Consider the following 15,511-nt stretch of genomic DNA (forward strand, 5'->3'; position numbering starts at 1 on the left):
GGTTCAGGCGCAAACGACCAGGTGGGGAGGCAGGAGCCTCTCAATATTTGCGAAATCGGCAGTGTGTAATGTGTTTCTTGTCGCCAAAGTGTTTTACATGTTACATGTATTATGTATGTCCCGAATGAGTGCGCAGAAGATGCACAGAATTTTTGCGGTTTTCGTGTGGGGATCTAAATGGGAGCGTACAAGTCGTTTGAATTTGTTTCATTCGGTGAAAAAAGAGGGACTGGGATTACAAAACTTGTTTTTCAAGCAGATAGTGGCTAGATTCATGTTCCTGCGTGATGAAAGTAATGGTTTCTTGCGATGTGTCATCCAGACGCAACTGAGTGACGCAATGACAGATTTTCTAGTTACGTCAAGCCCAGCACCAACAGTGTCAGTGAAAGGGTTTTGGTATGAGATAATAAGTGCTTATCGGTTCCTGAGAGCACACGTTTCGTTAGAATATTTGAGCGCTGTCACGAAAAAGCGATTGTACAGAGATTTGGTGCATGTTATGTGTCCTGTTCCAAGATACCGGGCGATATATGTACTCGGGAATGAAAAGAATGTTTTAAAACGGGTTAGAAGAATGCCAGTGAGGGCTACCAAAAAGACGTTTTTCTTTATGCTACACACGGGCACGCTTCCTGTCAAGCCATGGCTAAAAGAGAAGGGAATATTTCTACCTTGGGGTGTAACTGCTACATTTGCAAAAAACCCGAAACCATTGAGCATATTTTCTTGGATTGTTGGGACTCCGTCTTCCTTTGGGATATTCTACAAAGGACTTTTAAAAAAGAGTTCCCACTAACACCATTCGGTATCCGGTTTTTACCATTTGAAGAAACAGGAGGTGTGCCCTATGACATGGTGATGCTACTTTGTATGCACGGCGTGTGGAAAACACGAATGGCCTGTGCAAAATGAAGATGTAGATATAGGCCTGCTAGTGAATACTTTAAAGAAAATGTTCTCTTTATTCGAGAAGTGTACAAAAATCTTAGTGAACCACCAGAGTGGTTACCTGCCGTTGAACAATTGGCTACAATGAAATACTATTAACATAATTCATCAACAAGATACAATCGCGGATGCACATGGTTGATTTTTCGGCTGGGGCCGATGGTGTCTGTGCTGTCCAATGTCTGTATCGCTACGAACAGGTTTTAAATAAAAAAAAAGCGTCGCTGGTATAGTAGTTAGCATAGCTGCCTTCCAAGCAGTTGACCCGGGTTCGATTCCCGCCGACGCAAGCTTTTTACGTGTTCATTTTTTAATCGCGAACGTTTATAACTTTTTAAAATCGCGAAGCAGGACACGCGCTCACCGGCTGCTTTCCTCCGGGCGGATGTGCTGGCGCAGAGAAAAATAGCAGCGAATGCGGATGTGAGCGTGTGGCGTCGGTGGTATCATTCCCACTTCCGGTTTTCGAGGCGAAACGGTCGCGGGATGTTTGGCTCTGACGGAGCGGGTCAGCGGCCCGAGTGGGCCGCGGTAACAGGTTTTTGTTCCTAGTTCGGAGATTATCAGGTGATTCTGCCCAATGTGCCTCCGGACGCATCGTTACGAACACAGTTTTTATGCATGGCGATCCAAGAGCCCGACCCTACCGCGTCGAAGATTACCGGACACTCTGGCCAAGCTTGGTGCGCTCCCCGACGTTTTGGCGTTGGGGGCGTATCAAATGAACCACGTGTGGGCCGTGAGAATGACGAGTGCTGACGCTGCTCGGAAATTGCTCTCCGCCGTCGACGTGAAGGTAAAGGATCGCCCATGTTTGCTCATCGACCCAAATAACCGCGAGGTTCGCTTGAAGCTACATTGGTGCTGCACGGCGTGACGATGAAGACGTGCGTGTGTTCTTGACTCCCTACGGGAGTAATGTGTGTGAGGTGACGCGGGAGAAGTGGAAGCGCAAGGCGTCACTGAAAAGGGCTCGACGACACGGTCTGTGGGTTGAAGTTGCACTCCGACTTCAGGTCGATGACATTCCGCACCAGCTCAAGATTGCCGGAGAGTGACTCTTGTTGTTCCGGGCCGTGCTCCGTGTGGCCGTGCGGGGCAAGGGTACATGGGGCACTTCCGGATCGGCACGTACTTGCCGATACCACGCTGCATCGTGTCGCCGGCTTCGGCCACGAAGAGACGCGCGGATTGCGCAAGGAGGACTACGCCAGCGTTCCGGACTAGGCCCAGGCAAAACGACGTACTGGAGCACCTCATGGACGAGGCAGAACTCAGAGGAAACAGCAGGATGTGCCCAAACTCGGCTGTCCAAGATGGGTCTTTCGAGTAGAGCTCACAAGAAGAGGCCTGCGTGAAGCACCACGTAAGCCCGAAGTGGCTGGATCCACACACGAAGTGTAGAAGGAAGGATGAAAGTCCATGAGCTGCAAGAGCAGCCCGGCGACACCACCTTTCCCAGCGGAACCGCTGACACCTCCTCCGAACCAGAACCGATGACTGTGATGGACAGCGACAGTGCCAGTGCGACGGGGCAAGCGTCCCCACGACGCACGAGAAAAACGAGAAGGGGACCCATGTGCGGCCGCGGACGGACGAGCCACCCGCCTAAACGCGCTCCCGCGCAGCGGCTCTCCTTCGGCCACGGCCGAACATTCCAACGGAGCGCAAGACGGCGGAAACGCCGCCTTTGCCACCGTGAGGACTGTACTGGGGCAAGGCGTTCAGGAGGAAGTGCAGCTGTGAGGTAGCGCCATGCCCTGGTTTCTTCACAGCCTTAAAATGAAGCAAATAAAAAATTCAATCCGTGTGGCCACTCTAAAATGTGCGTGGCCTTGCCTCAGGAGAAAGCAATGTCAACTGTAACCGACTAGTAAGCGACCTCGATCTTGACATTCTGGCAGTGCAGGAGACTAAAGTCGATGGCGACGAGGAAGCTGGGGCATGGTGCGCCATTCTTGTCGCGGTACTCTGCTATAGTTAGCCATGGCCGTAGGAACTTCTTCCGGCTGTGTTCTCTTCGTCCGACAGAGTCTGGGTGCTAAAATAGAAGCCGTAACGTCATGTCCGTCTGGTCGGCTCATTGTGTGTGATCTCTTGCTTTCGTCTTTGGAATGGCGTGTAATTTGTTTGTACGCACCGACTGTTGCCGATGAAAGACGCGTATTTTTGAACAGCTAAAACAGTATACCCAGTGTAACCGGCTGCTTATCATTATTGGCGACTTCAACTGCGTTCTTTCAGCCAATGACAAAACTAGTGCTCGACAGTACAAGGGTGCAAGTACCGTTGTACTAAGCGATATAATAAGTGACCATGGCTTGGAGGATGTGGCTGAATGTCTCGGTGGTGGGAGGACTAAGCAGTACACCCATTTCAGGCAGCCAGCCACGCCCGACTAGATAGGGCGTACGTGAGCCTTGATTTGGTGCCATTTTGCAAGGAATGCCGTGTTAGCGCCGTTTCATTTAGTGATCACTGCTTGGTGAGCTTTCTAGTAGCTAGCACGAAAGAAAGGAAAAGGGGCATCGAGTGGCACTATGGAATTAAATTCGAACCTGCTGAGCGATGAAAAGTTTATGGCAGAAGTAATGACGGAAGTTGAAGAAATGAAAGTGGTGGGTAAGAAGACGTTCAGAGAAAAATGGGAGAACTTCAAGCAGGCGGTTAAAATGAAGGCTTTGGAGCGCTCGAGTGCTATAAGCAGAGAAAAGGAGCAGAAGAAAAGAAGATGCGCAGAAACCTGGAAAAATTGATCAGTGAAGAATGTAGGATGCCCGGCATGTTTATTGACGATATTCGAGCATTGAAACGCAAAATAGAACAGTTCGATATCGAAAGATACCGTGGTGCTATGGTGCGGGCAAGGGCCCAGAGACTGATAATGGAGAAGCACCGTCAAAAGGGCGTTGGGCTCAGAAAAGTGGCACGCGCGACGTAATCAGATAACAGAAATTGAACACGATGGTAAAGTCAGCGATGCAGCAGACGATATTGAGTGCGCTTTCTTTGAGCACTTCAATGGTTTATTCGCCGCCTGCTCAGTCGACGTCGACCGTTTTAAAAAAGAGTTTTTAACGCTGATGCCAAAGCTAGACAACAATACGAAAGAAATATGGAGGAACCCATTTCAGAAGAGGAAGTAAAAGTGCTATTGAAAGTATGCATCCAGGGAAGTCCCCTGGCCCTGATGGTCTGACTTCCGCCTTTTATAAATGTTTCAATTTAGCAATATCACCAGTCCTAACCGACGTATACAATGAGGCATTCGAGCTGAAAGTGTTACCCCCGTCCTTTTCTTTTTTCCCACACTGTTCTTATACCGAAATCGGAAGACCCCGTTGCCCTGCGCAGAGTAACTTCTTACCGCCCAATCTGCCTCACTAATGGAGATTATAAGATATTTATGAAATCCTAGCTAAGAGGTTGCAAACAGTCATTACGGAGCTCGTGGGGCCGCACCAGACGTGCGGCATTAAAGGCCGAACTATCTTCACTAATATACACGCAGCACGGAGTATCCTCGAATGCTGCGACGCTATTGGAGCACGAGTGGCAATGCTCCAAATCGACCTGGAGAAGGCTTTCGACAGGGTGCCTCATGAAATTCTTCTGTGCATTTTAGAACATGTGATTTAGGTAAAAATAATTAGAGAGGGGGTGCCATGGCGTACCAGACTGCTCAACGCGGCTAATCGTTAACAAGGCGGTGGGGAGCGCATCCCTGTCAAGCGTTCGGTCCGTCAAGGTTGCCCTCTCTCACCACTATTGTTCTGTTTGTACATAGAGTCTTTTTGTTTGAATGTCATAGAGAATGACTGTGTTCGCGGGTTTAAGCTGCATGAGGTTGAAGTCCGGCTGTTGGCTTATGCGGACGATATTGCCATTTTTTGCGCTGATTCAGACAGCATACACAAGCTGTCAAATGTGCTAAAAGCTTCTGTGCTGCGAGCGGCAGCGCGGTAAACGGGGCAAATGCCTGGGCTTTTGGCACGGTGACTCGCCAGAAACTCCAGACAGTTTTGCCAGCATGAGTTTTGTTACGACACCGGTGAAATACTTGGGTGCCCCCCTCGAGTGCTACAAAGACAGCGATTCGCACTGGAGGAGCGAAGTGGATAAACTGCGGGACAGAGTAAATAAGTGGAATGGCTGGAATTGGTCTATGTTTTCTAAAGCCACAATTTGCAACATCTTCTTAATGAGTAAAATTTGGTATACCCTACAAGTCTTACATTGTTCAAGGGTAAACATCCAAAGATTTCACCGTGTGTTCGCAGTGTTCGTGTGGGCTTCGTCTTGGGAAAGATCAAGTCGAACCAATTTATTTCTTCGAGTGCGAAATGGAGGACTGGGCTTGTCGCATTTGTTTTTAAGACAGGTAGTCAGTCGGTTTTATTTCTTTCGGGACGTTAGCAACCCATTCCTGCGAACTGTCTGTCAACTGCGCCTGGGGCAACACTTGCCTAACATGGTTGTCTCCACCGGCAGCATGCCTTGTGGTGTTTATGGTTTTCTTCGCGAAGTTGTGCTTTCCTGTAGGCTTTTGTCAGCGCGGTTTTCACTTGAGTACTTGAGTGAAGTCAAGCGTAAAAAACTGTACAAGGACCTATGTGTGTGTTTCTACCAGTGCCTTATATCGGTCCCTTTACAATGTAGGCCATGGGCACACTGTACTAAAGCGCGTCAAGGCGATGCTAATACCGCCAGGTGTTAAGAATTTCTTTTTAAATTACACACCGGTACGCTGACTGTCAAATCATGGATGGCTGAAAAGGGGTTTTATGTTCCTTGGGGCACGCATTGCATAATATGCAGAAAGGAGGAGACAATTGAGCATGTATTCCTGGACTGTTGGGATGCTGTCTTTCTTTGGGATGTGCTCCAGCGCACAATCAAAAAAGAGTTTCCCCTTGATGCACATGGGATTCGCTATTTGCCAATACAAAGTGACGACGGTACCCCATTCGACATGATAATGCTATGGCTCTTCATAGCATCTGGAAATCCAGAATGGCATTCAGTCACGTTGATGTAGATGCACGATCGCCTACCCAGTACTTCAAAGAAAGCATAAGGAATTTTGTGGAGGAACAAAAGTTGCAGGAATTTACTCCAAAGTGGTTGCCACGCGTCGAATTATTATCGACGATGAAAACATTTTAACGCATGTGCGGCCACACATTTGAGCGGTCGTTTTTTAACAATGTTCTTGATTGTTTTGTGTAAATATCTGTAAATATGTATATTGTTTATGTGGGCCAAAGACAGGCAATAAAGAAAAAGAAAAGCGTCGGTGGTATAGTGGTTAGCATAGCTGCCTTCCAAGCAGTTGACCCGGGTTCGATTCCCGGCCGACGCAAGCGTTTTTTGTTGTTGTTCTTTTTCTAATAGCCAACGCTTTCCGCATGTATTAGGTGGTTAGTAGATTTTCAATTTCGGGGAGGCAAGCGGTCATGTAAATCCACCGTAAAATTGCTAGTTTAGAAATATCCTTTTACGTCATCGATCATCGTAGTCCTCGTCAACCTATATATGTTAAGGCGATAGCGTTAAAGAGCTCGATTCGCAGAAGTGCCAGTGTCGGTATCCGCGTCGGTGGTTGTAAGCGAAAAAATCAGCGTTGTCTGTGACCGAAAAATCGGCAAAGATACAAATAAAATTAATAACGAAAATCTTCGGTTGCAGTGAGAATCGAAACAAGGCCGTCTGCGTTCCTAGAACTTCTTCGCTTTTATGTTAACTCGACTTACGCGACACGGGATGGAAGAGCTTTTAAATTTGAAAGATGACATTCTTTTGTTGAAAAAAGAAAGCAATAACTTATTGCCACTAAACAATATTCCGCAGATCTTGTAGCGAGTTTGTGGTAAGGAATTTTTGGTACTTTATGGAAAGTGTGTCATTGTTTCTTTTCTAAGAAGTAAATACAAGTTTTTTATTGCTCACATGGTTATAGGAAGCATAATCTTTTCCGTTCTTGTCTTTTTTTCTTATTTGTGTAAGACTTCTTTATATGCAGTATGTTAAGCGTGCCATGTGTGGCTTGCGTTGATTTTTTTTTTTAATACGGCATACACGGTTAATATATAAACTGAGGCCTGTTTCCGCGATATACATTTACAGGACTCTTTGTATTACTACTTTGTTAGCGCTCATGTGGTTACATGATGCGTCAAAACATTTTTTTTGTGTGTGTGTACGTGCAAGAAATGTGTATCTGTGACAAACTTCAGGTACACAGAGGCCTTTGTCAGGCTCATCAAACGCCTTTTGCTTTTGTTCTTTTTTCTTGTGCTCCAAGAAATAAAATAAAAATACTACTACTACTACTACTACTACTACTACTACTACTACTACTACATATGCATTAAGTGACGATGTCCAGGTTCTTCCTATCTGTGTCCCAGGGCATCTCCTATATACATGACGGGTAACCACTGCAGACGCAAGAACTGTTCACAACGGACGTCGATCCTCATGCGGTTGATGCCAGTCACTTCATTTATTAAATTCATCTATGAAAGAATAATGATTTCCACTTCTTGAAGCTTGCTTGGTGTGACTGCTGTCGTTGTCATCAGAGATATAATCGCGTAATGGCCTACGTATAATTTGTACCGCGACAATGCTTTGATGAAGCTTCTTCTCGGAGGAAATATTTCTTCCAAAAGGCGTGCATTTCCAAAGCCTCTATTTTCGTAATGCCCTACTATCTATAAGTATGCGCTTCCTCCGCATCGGTGCATTTCTTAAGCATACTTTGCACTTTTACTTCTAACTTATTTTAAAGCATACAATATAGAAATCCCACGTTGAAAACCCTTTCCCCGTGGGCAACAGTCCAACATTCGCTATAGATATACATCAATGAGGTGGCCGCGTCTCTTCCATCAGTGTCTTGCCGTTGTGAGCTACAGTAGCTGTGCGGATTCAACATAGCCTAAAGGTATGTTCATATCGATTACATTGACTACACTCGCACTCTATTCGCACTAAACAGCATGCGAAAGAGCTGGACGGTTGACGTTAAAAAAACAAAAAAAACAAAAACAAAGGAGCATTGCAAAACACGAGAGCTATTGCAATTTGTGGAAACCATCCGCTCGACTACGTGCTTTAAACATCAGTGAGCTCACACAGCTGTTGTTTCACCGGTACAGCAAAGGACAAAAGGACAAGCAGCAGATGCTGAACTGCTGTGAGACAGGCCGCCGTGCTCACTGAATAATCTCTGAACCTGCTGCGAAATAATGCCTCGTTGTGTATAATAACAGTGAACATTGTTTCCTGTACTGTTATACGCAGTGCCTACCGTAGTTTTTGTAGAAGTGGCAAGTGGCCAGGACGCTGGACATCTTCGCTGAAAAATTCCGCACTTTGTTAGGACGCACTGACCTACTTACCTTTTTTATAATGCATGCGAGAAGTTATATATATATATATATATATATATATATAATATATATATATATATATATATATATATATATATAGATATATATATATATTATATATATATATATATTATATATATATATATATATATATATAAGCACACACACACGCAGTATCACAAAATAGCTAACGGGTCTTCCTTTATTGGGGAATTATTGCGAAATGTTCACGCTGTGGTATGCCGACGCCTGCCACTTTTCACTTTGGAAATTGCATATATTGAAATGTAAGCTATATACATTGTAAAGGCGTTTATTGACGGCGGAGTGACGGCGACGGTGCACAACGACTGTCGTCGTTGTGCACCGTCGCCGTCACCGTACATATATATTATATATCTATATATATATAATATATCATATATATATAATATATATATATATATATATATATATATATATATATATATATATAATATTGTAGAGAAGCTTGGAACGCTGTAATCGGTCGTCCTCTCGAGCGCCTTCTAGTGGTCGCCCTCTTCGCCTTTCTCGCAGAGCACGCTCCTCGTACTCGTTGTGCACCGTCGCCGTCAATCCCGCCGTCAATTGTGTGTGTGTGTGTGTGTGTGTGTGTGGTGTGTGTGTGTGTGTGTGTGTGTGTGTGTGTGTGTGTGTTTAGATGCATGCGTGGCAAGTCAGGACTCACAAAAAAAAAGAGTCGGGGGACTGTTTCTTTTTCCTGAAAGTGTGCCGGACGACGATTTGCCCATTACAAAGATCTTGGGCGCGCCATTGAAAACCACATGAGACCTCGAGTTGAATCAGCCTCAATATTACATTCCTTACGTTTTAATACAATACATTAATAAGCAAGAGGAGGCAGCCAACGCCACACAACGGTGACACCCCTCTTTTCAATTTATTTCTCAATAAAGGAAGACCGTTAGGTCTTTTCTGATATTTTGAATGGTTGTGCTTTTTATTTCACGCATGTAAATCATCTCGATCAGTACATAGTAAACTTGAGATTAAAGTGAGAGGCCATCCTCGTGCAGTGGACGTAACATAGGCTTAGGACGACGACGATGACATGTCGCAAAACGACATTCTCATCAAGAAATCTTACGTCGGATTCACGTGACCGCCTTGCTCCAAGAGATTGAAAATCTGTCAATCAGCCTAATACACGCGGTGAGCCATTCTGTATTTAAAAAAAATAAATAAATAAAAGTATAAAAAATTGCGTCGGCCGGGAATTGAACCCGGGACAACTGCTTGGAGGCAGCTATGCTACCACTATACCACCGACGCCCTGCGCTCCGAGACGTATTCGGAGCAGGTTTCCTCCGCGTCAGAACATCCGCCCGGAAGAAAGAAGCCGGCGAGCGTGCCTGCTGCTTCCCAGGTAATTCATCCAGCGTTAACCGGCTCCTGTGGCATATACGTGCAAGCGGCGGTCTTCATTAAAGCGTGCCCTTGCGAGTGCACTGTACGATTGTTCAATACATATTTAATATCGAATTGTTGTGATGTAATCTGTTATGTGCTTAGTTATGTCTATGAATTTAGAACGTCCTATCATTTTCGTCCATTTTTAAGTTGCACGCAATTAGACACGAAGTCTTCGCGGTTGGAACACAACAGCTTAAATCGAACGCAATCGCTTATAGTCAGGCTCATCGATTTAAGCGATTGTATTTCGACCGCAAAGAATGTAATTGTGTGTATTTATGTATCCATGTTTTATAGTTAGTGGTGCTGATTAATCACCCTTGTTACCATAGCTATGGATGCAAGAATGTATTTCAGTGCACACGCCCAATAAAAAGCCTAGACTATTCATGTTATTAACTTCGCAATAACTGAACGTACAATCTGGCTGCACTGTCACGCGGCGCTTTGATATGGTCATGTTAGCATTGTAATTGTCAATATCGTGTTCGTACATACTTATCCTTTGTGCGCGAAGAAGTGATTTCTGTACTTTTTCTTTTGATCTTTTTTCCGCATGAGATCTAACTGTATTGTCATGAGCACTGCACGCAATGAATTGTGTAATCGCTGATATACGTCGCCATGCTATACTATCTCATGTATATCGTATTTATAAGGACACTCGTTGACATGTACCTGGTACTTTGACACAGTGTTGTACGGAAAGGCGTTCCAAGGCCAGGAACTAGTTCCTTTTTGGAGGAACGCCAGCGTTTCATTGAGGATCGGCGGAACTGTAACGGTAACTCGTTACGTTTACGTAGCAACGGCATAGGAAACGGCGTTCCTTCTGTAAACGTTCCTCGGCATTGAACAGGCACCCGCACACAGCACATCATGCAGAGCAGGGTGGATGGGCGACCACGTGAGGCACAAGAATCTACTGTTCGCCTGTCACTTGACTATGCTGCATCCTGGTTTTCAGTTTAAGGCGCCCGCTGGGGGCGCAGGGAAGCGCATGTCAAGACCGACCATGCGCGGGAGGAACAGCTGATTGTTTTTCTTTTTTGTCGGAGCCGTTCTGGAGTGTAGACACACCCACGAGCGTCTCGTTTCTCACAGAATCCATCCGGGTAACTTGAGATCTGGGGACTTTTCGTCCGCTTGCTCCTTGAAAATCTCTCTACGTCTGGGCGATTGTTTATCCCTTAGAGACCCAGCTGCTTGTGATGGCGTGTTTTAAACTTGTCTACGAATACGAAGTTCGTGCGCGCGCGGATGGGGCTGTGGCTAGGGTTACGACCAGATGTAACTGTAGTCCTCGCTATCGTTACGTCCGTAACCCACGGCAAGGTTCTGTTTGGTGTCGCAGTAGTCTGCTGCCAGACTGACGAGCGCGAAGAAATTTTCCTGTTGCTCAGTGAAGGCCCTCTGCGCCCTTCGGGCGCGGAAAACTAATCGTGGCTTCGCTCTCGCTTCGCGAGTGCGGCCATTTCGCTAACGCTCAATGACCGGTTGGCAGGGTCTCCGTCACCCGCTACTGGCCGCGACAGCTGCCTTCCAACTGCTTGGAAGGCAGCTATGCTAACCACTATACCACCGACGCCACACTCACATCCGCATTCGCTGCTATTTTTCTCTGCGCCAGCACATCCGGAGGAAAGCAGCCGGTGAGCGCGTGTCCTGCTTCGCGATTTTAAAAAGCTATAAACGTTCGCGATTAAAAAAATGAACAAGCAAAAAGCTTGCGTCGGCCAGGAATCAAACCCGGGTCAACTGCTTGGAAGGCAGCTATGCTAACCACTATACCACCGACGCCACACGCTCACATACGCATTCGCTGCTATTTTTTCTCTGCGCCAGCACATCCGCCCGGAGGAAAGCAGCCGGTGAGCGCGTGTCCTGCTTCGCGATTTTAAAAAGTTATAAACGTTCGCGATTAAAAAAATGAACAAATAAAAAGCTTGCGTCGGCCGGGAATCGAACCCGGGTCAACTGCTTGGAAGGCAGCTATGCTAACCACTATACCACCGACGCCACACGCTCACTTCCGCATTCGCTGCTATTTTTCTCTGCGCCAGCACATCCGCCCGGAGGAAAGCAGCCGGCGAGCGCGCCTCCTGCTTCGCGATTTTAAAAAGTTATAAACGTTGGCGATTAAAAAAACAAATAAAAAGCTTGCGTCGGCCGGGAATCGAACCCGGTCAACTGCTTGGAAGGCAGCTATGCTAACCACTATACCACCGACGCCACACGCTCACTTCCGCATTCGCTGCTATTTCTCTCTGCGCCAGCACATCCGCCCGGAGGAAAGCAGCCGGCGAGCGAGCCTCCTGCTTCGCGATTTTAAAAAAGTTATAAACGTTGGCGATTAAAAAACAAATAAAAAGCTTGCATCGGCCGGGAATCGAACCCGGGTCAACTGCTTGGAAGGCAGCTATGCTAACCACTATACCACCGACGCCACACCTCACTTCCGCATTCGCTGCTATTTCTCTCTGCGCCAGCACATCCGCCCGGAGGAAAGCAGCCGGCGAGCGCGCCTCCTGCTTCGCGATTTTAAAAAGTTATAAACGTTGGCGATTAAAAAAACAAATAAAAAGCTTGCGTCGGCCGGGAATCGAACCCGGGTCAACTTTTGAGGCAGCTATGCTAACCACTATACCACCGACGCCACACGCTCACTTCCGCATTCGCTGCTATTTCTCTCTGCGCCAGCACATCCCCCGGAGGAAAGCAGCCCGGCGAGCGAGCCTCCTGCTTCGCGATTTTAAAAAGTTATAAACGTTGGCGATTAAAAAAACAAATAAAAAGCTTGCGTCGGCCGGGAATCGAACCCGGGTCAACTACTTGGAAGGCAGCTATGCTAACCACTATACCACCGACGCACACGCTCACTTCCGCATTCGCTGCTATTTCTCTCTGCGCCAGCACATCCGCCGGAGGAAAGCAGCCGGCGAGCGAGCCTCCTGCTTCGCGATTTTAAAAGTTATAAACGTTGGCGATTAAAAAAACAAATAAAAAGCTTGCGTCGGCCGGGAATCGAACCCGGGTCAACTGCTTGGAAGGCAGCTATGCTAACCACTATACCACCGACGCCACACGCTCACTTCCGCATTCGCTGCTATTTCTCTCTGCGCCAGCACATCCGCCCGGAGGAAAGCAGCCGGCGAGCGAGCCTCCTGCTTCGCGATTTTAAAAAAGTTATAAACGTTGGCGATTAAAAAAACAAATAAAAAGATTGCGTCGGCCGGGAATCGAACCCGGGTCGACTGCTTGGTAGGCAGCTATGCTAACCACTATACCACCGACGCCACACGCTCACTCCGCATTCGCTGCTATTTCTCTCTGCGCCAGCACATCCGCCCGGAGGAAAGCAGCCGGCGAGCGCGCCTCCTGCTTCGCGATTTTAAAAAAGTTATAAACGTTGGCGATTAAAAAACAAATAAAAAGCTTGCGTCGGCCGGAATCGAACCCGGGTCAACTGCTTGGAAGGCAGCTATGCTAACCACTATACCACCGACGCCACACGCTCACTTCCGCATTCGCTGCTATTTCTCTCTGCGCCAGCACATCCGCCCGGAGGAAAGCAGCCGGCGAGCGCGCCTCCTGCTTCGCGATTTTAAAAAGTTATAAACGTTGGCGATTAAAAAAACAAATAAAAGCTTGCGTCGGCCGCGAATCGAACCCGCGTCAACTGCTTGGAAGGCAGCTATGCTAACCACTATACCACCGACACCACCACGCTCACTTCCATTCGCTGCTATTTCTCTCTGCGCCACCACATCCGCCCGAGGAAAGCAGCCGGCGAGCGCGCCTCCTGCTTCGCGATTTTAAAAAGTTATAAACGTTGGCGATAAAAAAACAAATAAAAGCTTGCGTCGGCCGCGAATCGAACCCGCGTCACTGCTTGGAAGGCAGCTATGCTAACCACTATACCACCGACGCTTCTTTTTTTTTCTTTCATGGTATTATTACAAATATGTGTAATTAGCATACATAGCGAACAAACTACTTAGGCGGCTCTACAGCGTACAAGCGTTACACAGAAGTCCTAAAAGGTATTAAAGCTATACATTTCATGAAGAGTGGATACCAGTCCGGTTGAAACTCTAATTGTTCGTAAAAGTCTTTTAGTTGAAGAGCCATTTGAATGAGATGCAACCGCGATGATACCATGGGTTCCGCATGCCTGTCTAACATGCGAGTTTCCATAAACTGTGCATACCCATCAGTAATAGCATGTCAACAGGCCTAGAATGGCTTTTGGGTGGCATGAGATAACGTATGCTATACGAATTTAAATCGAGTTGTTTTTTAAAAGCCCTTTGTCGTCCCAGAAGAGTATGGCGTCTTTACAGCTGATGAAGCAATGTTCTATAGTTTCCGGACTTCCCAGGCGACAGTTAACTGAAGATACAAGATGCCTTTGCTGCTTAACCAGGTCTTCACAGGCAGCGTCTGTGTACACTTTGTAGAAGAATGTCTTGGATTGTTGGAAATAGCATTTTTTGGGATTTTTTCACATAACCCACAAACAGTCGTGTCCAGGCAATCCGCATATAGTGAGCGGTACAAAGGTGCAGGAAACAACATATCTAATATGGCATATTAGATCTTTTCGTGAACTCGAGAATAATTGTCGTTAGAGAATCTTGCTGTCAAAAACCGCACTGATTCATAAACTTCACGCATGAATCCTTGCAAATAGGGAGGCGAGGCACAATTAGAAGATACACATAAACTTGGTAAAACATCGACGAGATCACTTGTAAAAATGTTCGAAGCAGCGGATGATCGCAGTCCCGAAAGTAGAAAAAAACGGGATACCAATTGTTTAATAAAGAGATGCACCAAGGTGCCCGTGTTCGATCACGCAATACTCGTACCTTGCATTCAGAGGAACCCACACGTCAAGCCTTACTCGATGAATACCGCAACGCAAAAAGCAAATTTATACAGATTATATTCGCAAGGGTCATTGGTAAATAATACAAGTGAAATCATGACAGAATTTGGAGACGCTATCACAGCATTGTTCAGCGATTCGCGCCACACGCTCAACATCCGCAGCATCGCTGCTATTCTCTCAGCGGCCAGCACATCCGCCCGGAGGAAAAGCAGCCGGTGAGCGCGCCTCCTGCTTCGCGATTGCAAAAAGTTATAAACGTGTAGCGATTAAAAAAAACAAATAAAAAGCTTGCGTCGGCCGGGAATCGAACCCGGTTCAACTGCTTGGAAGGCAGCTATGCTCTAACACTATACCACCGACACCACACGCTCACATACGCATTCGCTGCTATTTTTCTCTGCGCCAGCACATCCGCCGGAGGAAAGCAGCCGGTGAGCGCGGTTTCCTGCTTCGCGATTAGAAAAAGTTATGAACGTTCGCGATTAAAAAAATGAACAAGTAAAAAGCTTGCGTCGGCGGGAATCGAACCGGTTCAACTGCTGGGAAGGCGAAAGCTATGCTAACCACTATACCACCGACACCACACGCTCACATACGCATTCGCTGCTATTTTTCTCTGCGCCAGCACATCCGCCCGGAGGAAAGCAGCCGGTGAGCGCGTGTCCTGCTTCGCGATTTGAAAAAGTGTATGAACGTTCGCGATTAAAAAAATGAACAAGTAAAAAGCTTGCGTCGGCGGGGAATCGAACCCGGGTCAAACTGCTGTGGGAAGGCAGCTATGCTAATCCCTATACCAACCGACGCCTTTTTTTTT

General features: G+C 46.8%; 9 non-coding genes across 9 annotated transcripts; 1 reads left to right on the forward strand and 8 right to left on the reverse strand.

Moving 5' to 3' along the window:
• The first annotated feature begins 6,241 nt into the window (after nucleotides 1-6,241).
• On the forward strand, nucleotides 6,242-6,313 carry Trnag-ucc (transfer RNA glycine (anticodon UCC)). Its single transcript has one exon. It is a non-coding gene; the product is annotated as a tRNA-Gly (tRNA).
• A 5,218-nt stretch (nucleotides 6,314-11,531) lies between these two features.
• Nucleotides 11,532-11,603, reverse strand: Trnag-ucc (transfer RNA glycine (anticodon UCC)). The gene has a single exon. It is a non-coding gene; the product is annotated as a tRNA-Gly (tRNA).
• A 147-nt stretch (nucleotides 11,604-11,750) lies between these two features.
• Nucleotides 11,751-11,822, reverse strand: Trnag-ucc (transfer RNA glycine (anticodon UCC)). The gene has a single exon. It is a non-coding gene; the product is annotated as a tRNA-Gly (tRNA).
• A 142-nt stretch (nucleotides 11,823-11,964) lies between these two features.
• Nucleotides 11,965-12,035, reverse strand: Trnag-ucc (transfer RNA glycine (anticodon UCC)). The gene has a single exon. It is a non-coding gene; the product is annotated as a tRNA-Gly (tRNA).
• A 142-nt stretch (nucleotides 12,036-12,177) lies between these two features.
• On the reverse strand, nucleotides 12,178-12,249 carry Trnag-ucc (transfer RNA glycine (anticodon UCC)). Its single transcript has one exon. It is a non-coding gene; the product is annotated as a tRNA-Gly (tRNA).
• A 352-nt stretch (nucleotides 12,250-12,601) lies between these two features.
• On the reverse strand, nucleotides 12,602-12,673 carry Trnag-ucc (transfer RNA glycine (anticodon UCC)). Its single transcript has one exon. It is a non-coding gene; the product is annotated as a tRNA-Gly (tRNA).
• Nucleotides 12,674-12,812: 139 nt separating this feature from the next.
• On the reverse strand, nucleotides 12,813-12,884 carry Trnag-ucc (transfer RNA glycine (anticodon UCC)). Its single transcript has one exon. It is a non-coding gene; the product is annotated as a tRNA-Gly (tRNA).
• A 143-nt stretch (nucleotides 12,885-13,027) lies between these two features.
• Trnag-acc (transfer RNA glycine (anticodon ACC)) lies at nucleotides 13,028-13,099 on the reverse strand. Its single transcript has one exon. It is a non-coding gene; the product is annotated as a tRNA-Gly (tRNA).
• A 141-nt stretch (nucleotides 13,100-13,240) lies between these two features.
• Nucleotides 13,241-13,311, reverse strand: Trnag-ucc (transfer RNA glycine (anticodon UCC)). Its single transcript has one exon. It is a non-coding gene; the product is annotated as a tRNA-Gly (tRNA).
• Nucleotides 13,312-15,511: the final 2,200 nt, after the last annotated feature.

This window comes from Rhipicephalus sanguineus, unplaced genomic scaffold (genome assembly GCF_013339695.2).
Source record: "Rhipicephalus sanguineus isolate Rsan-2018 unplaced genomic scaffold, BIME_Rsan_1.4 Seq4856, whole genome shotgun sequence".
Taxonomy (NCBI): domain Eukaryota; kingdom Metazoa; phylum Arthropoda; class Arachnida; order Ixodida; family Ixodidae; genus Rhipicephalus; species Rhipicephalus sanguineus.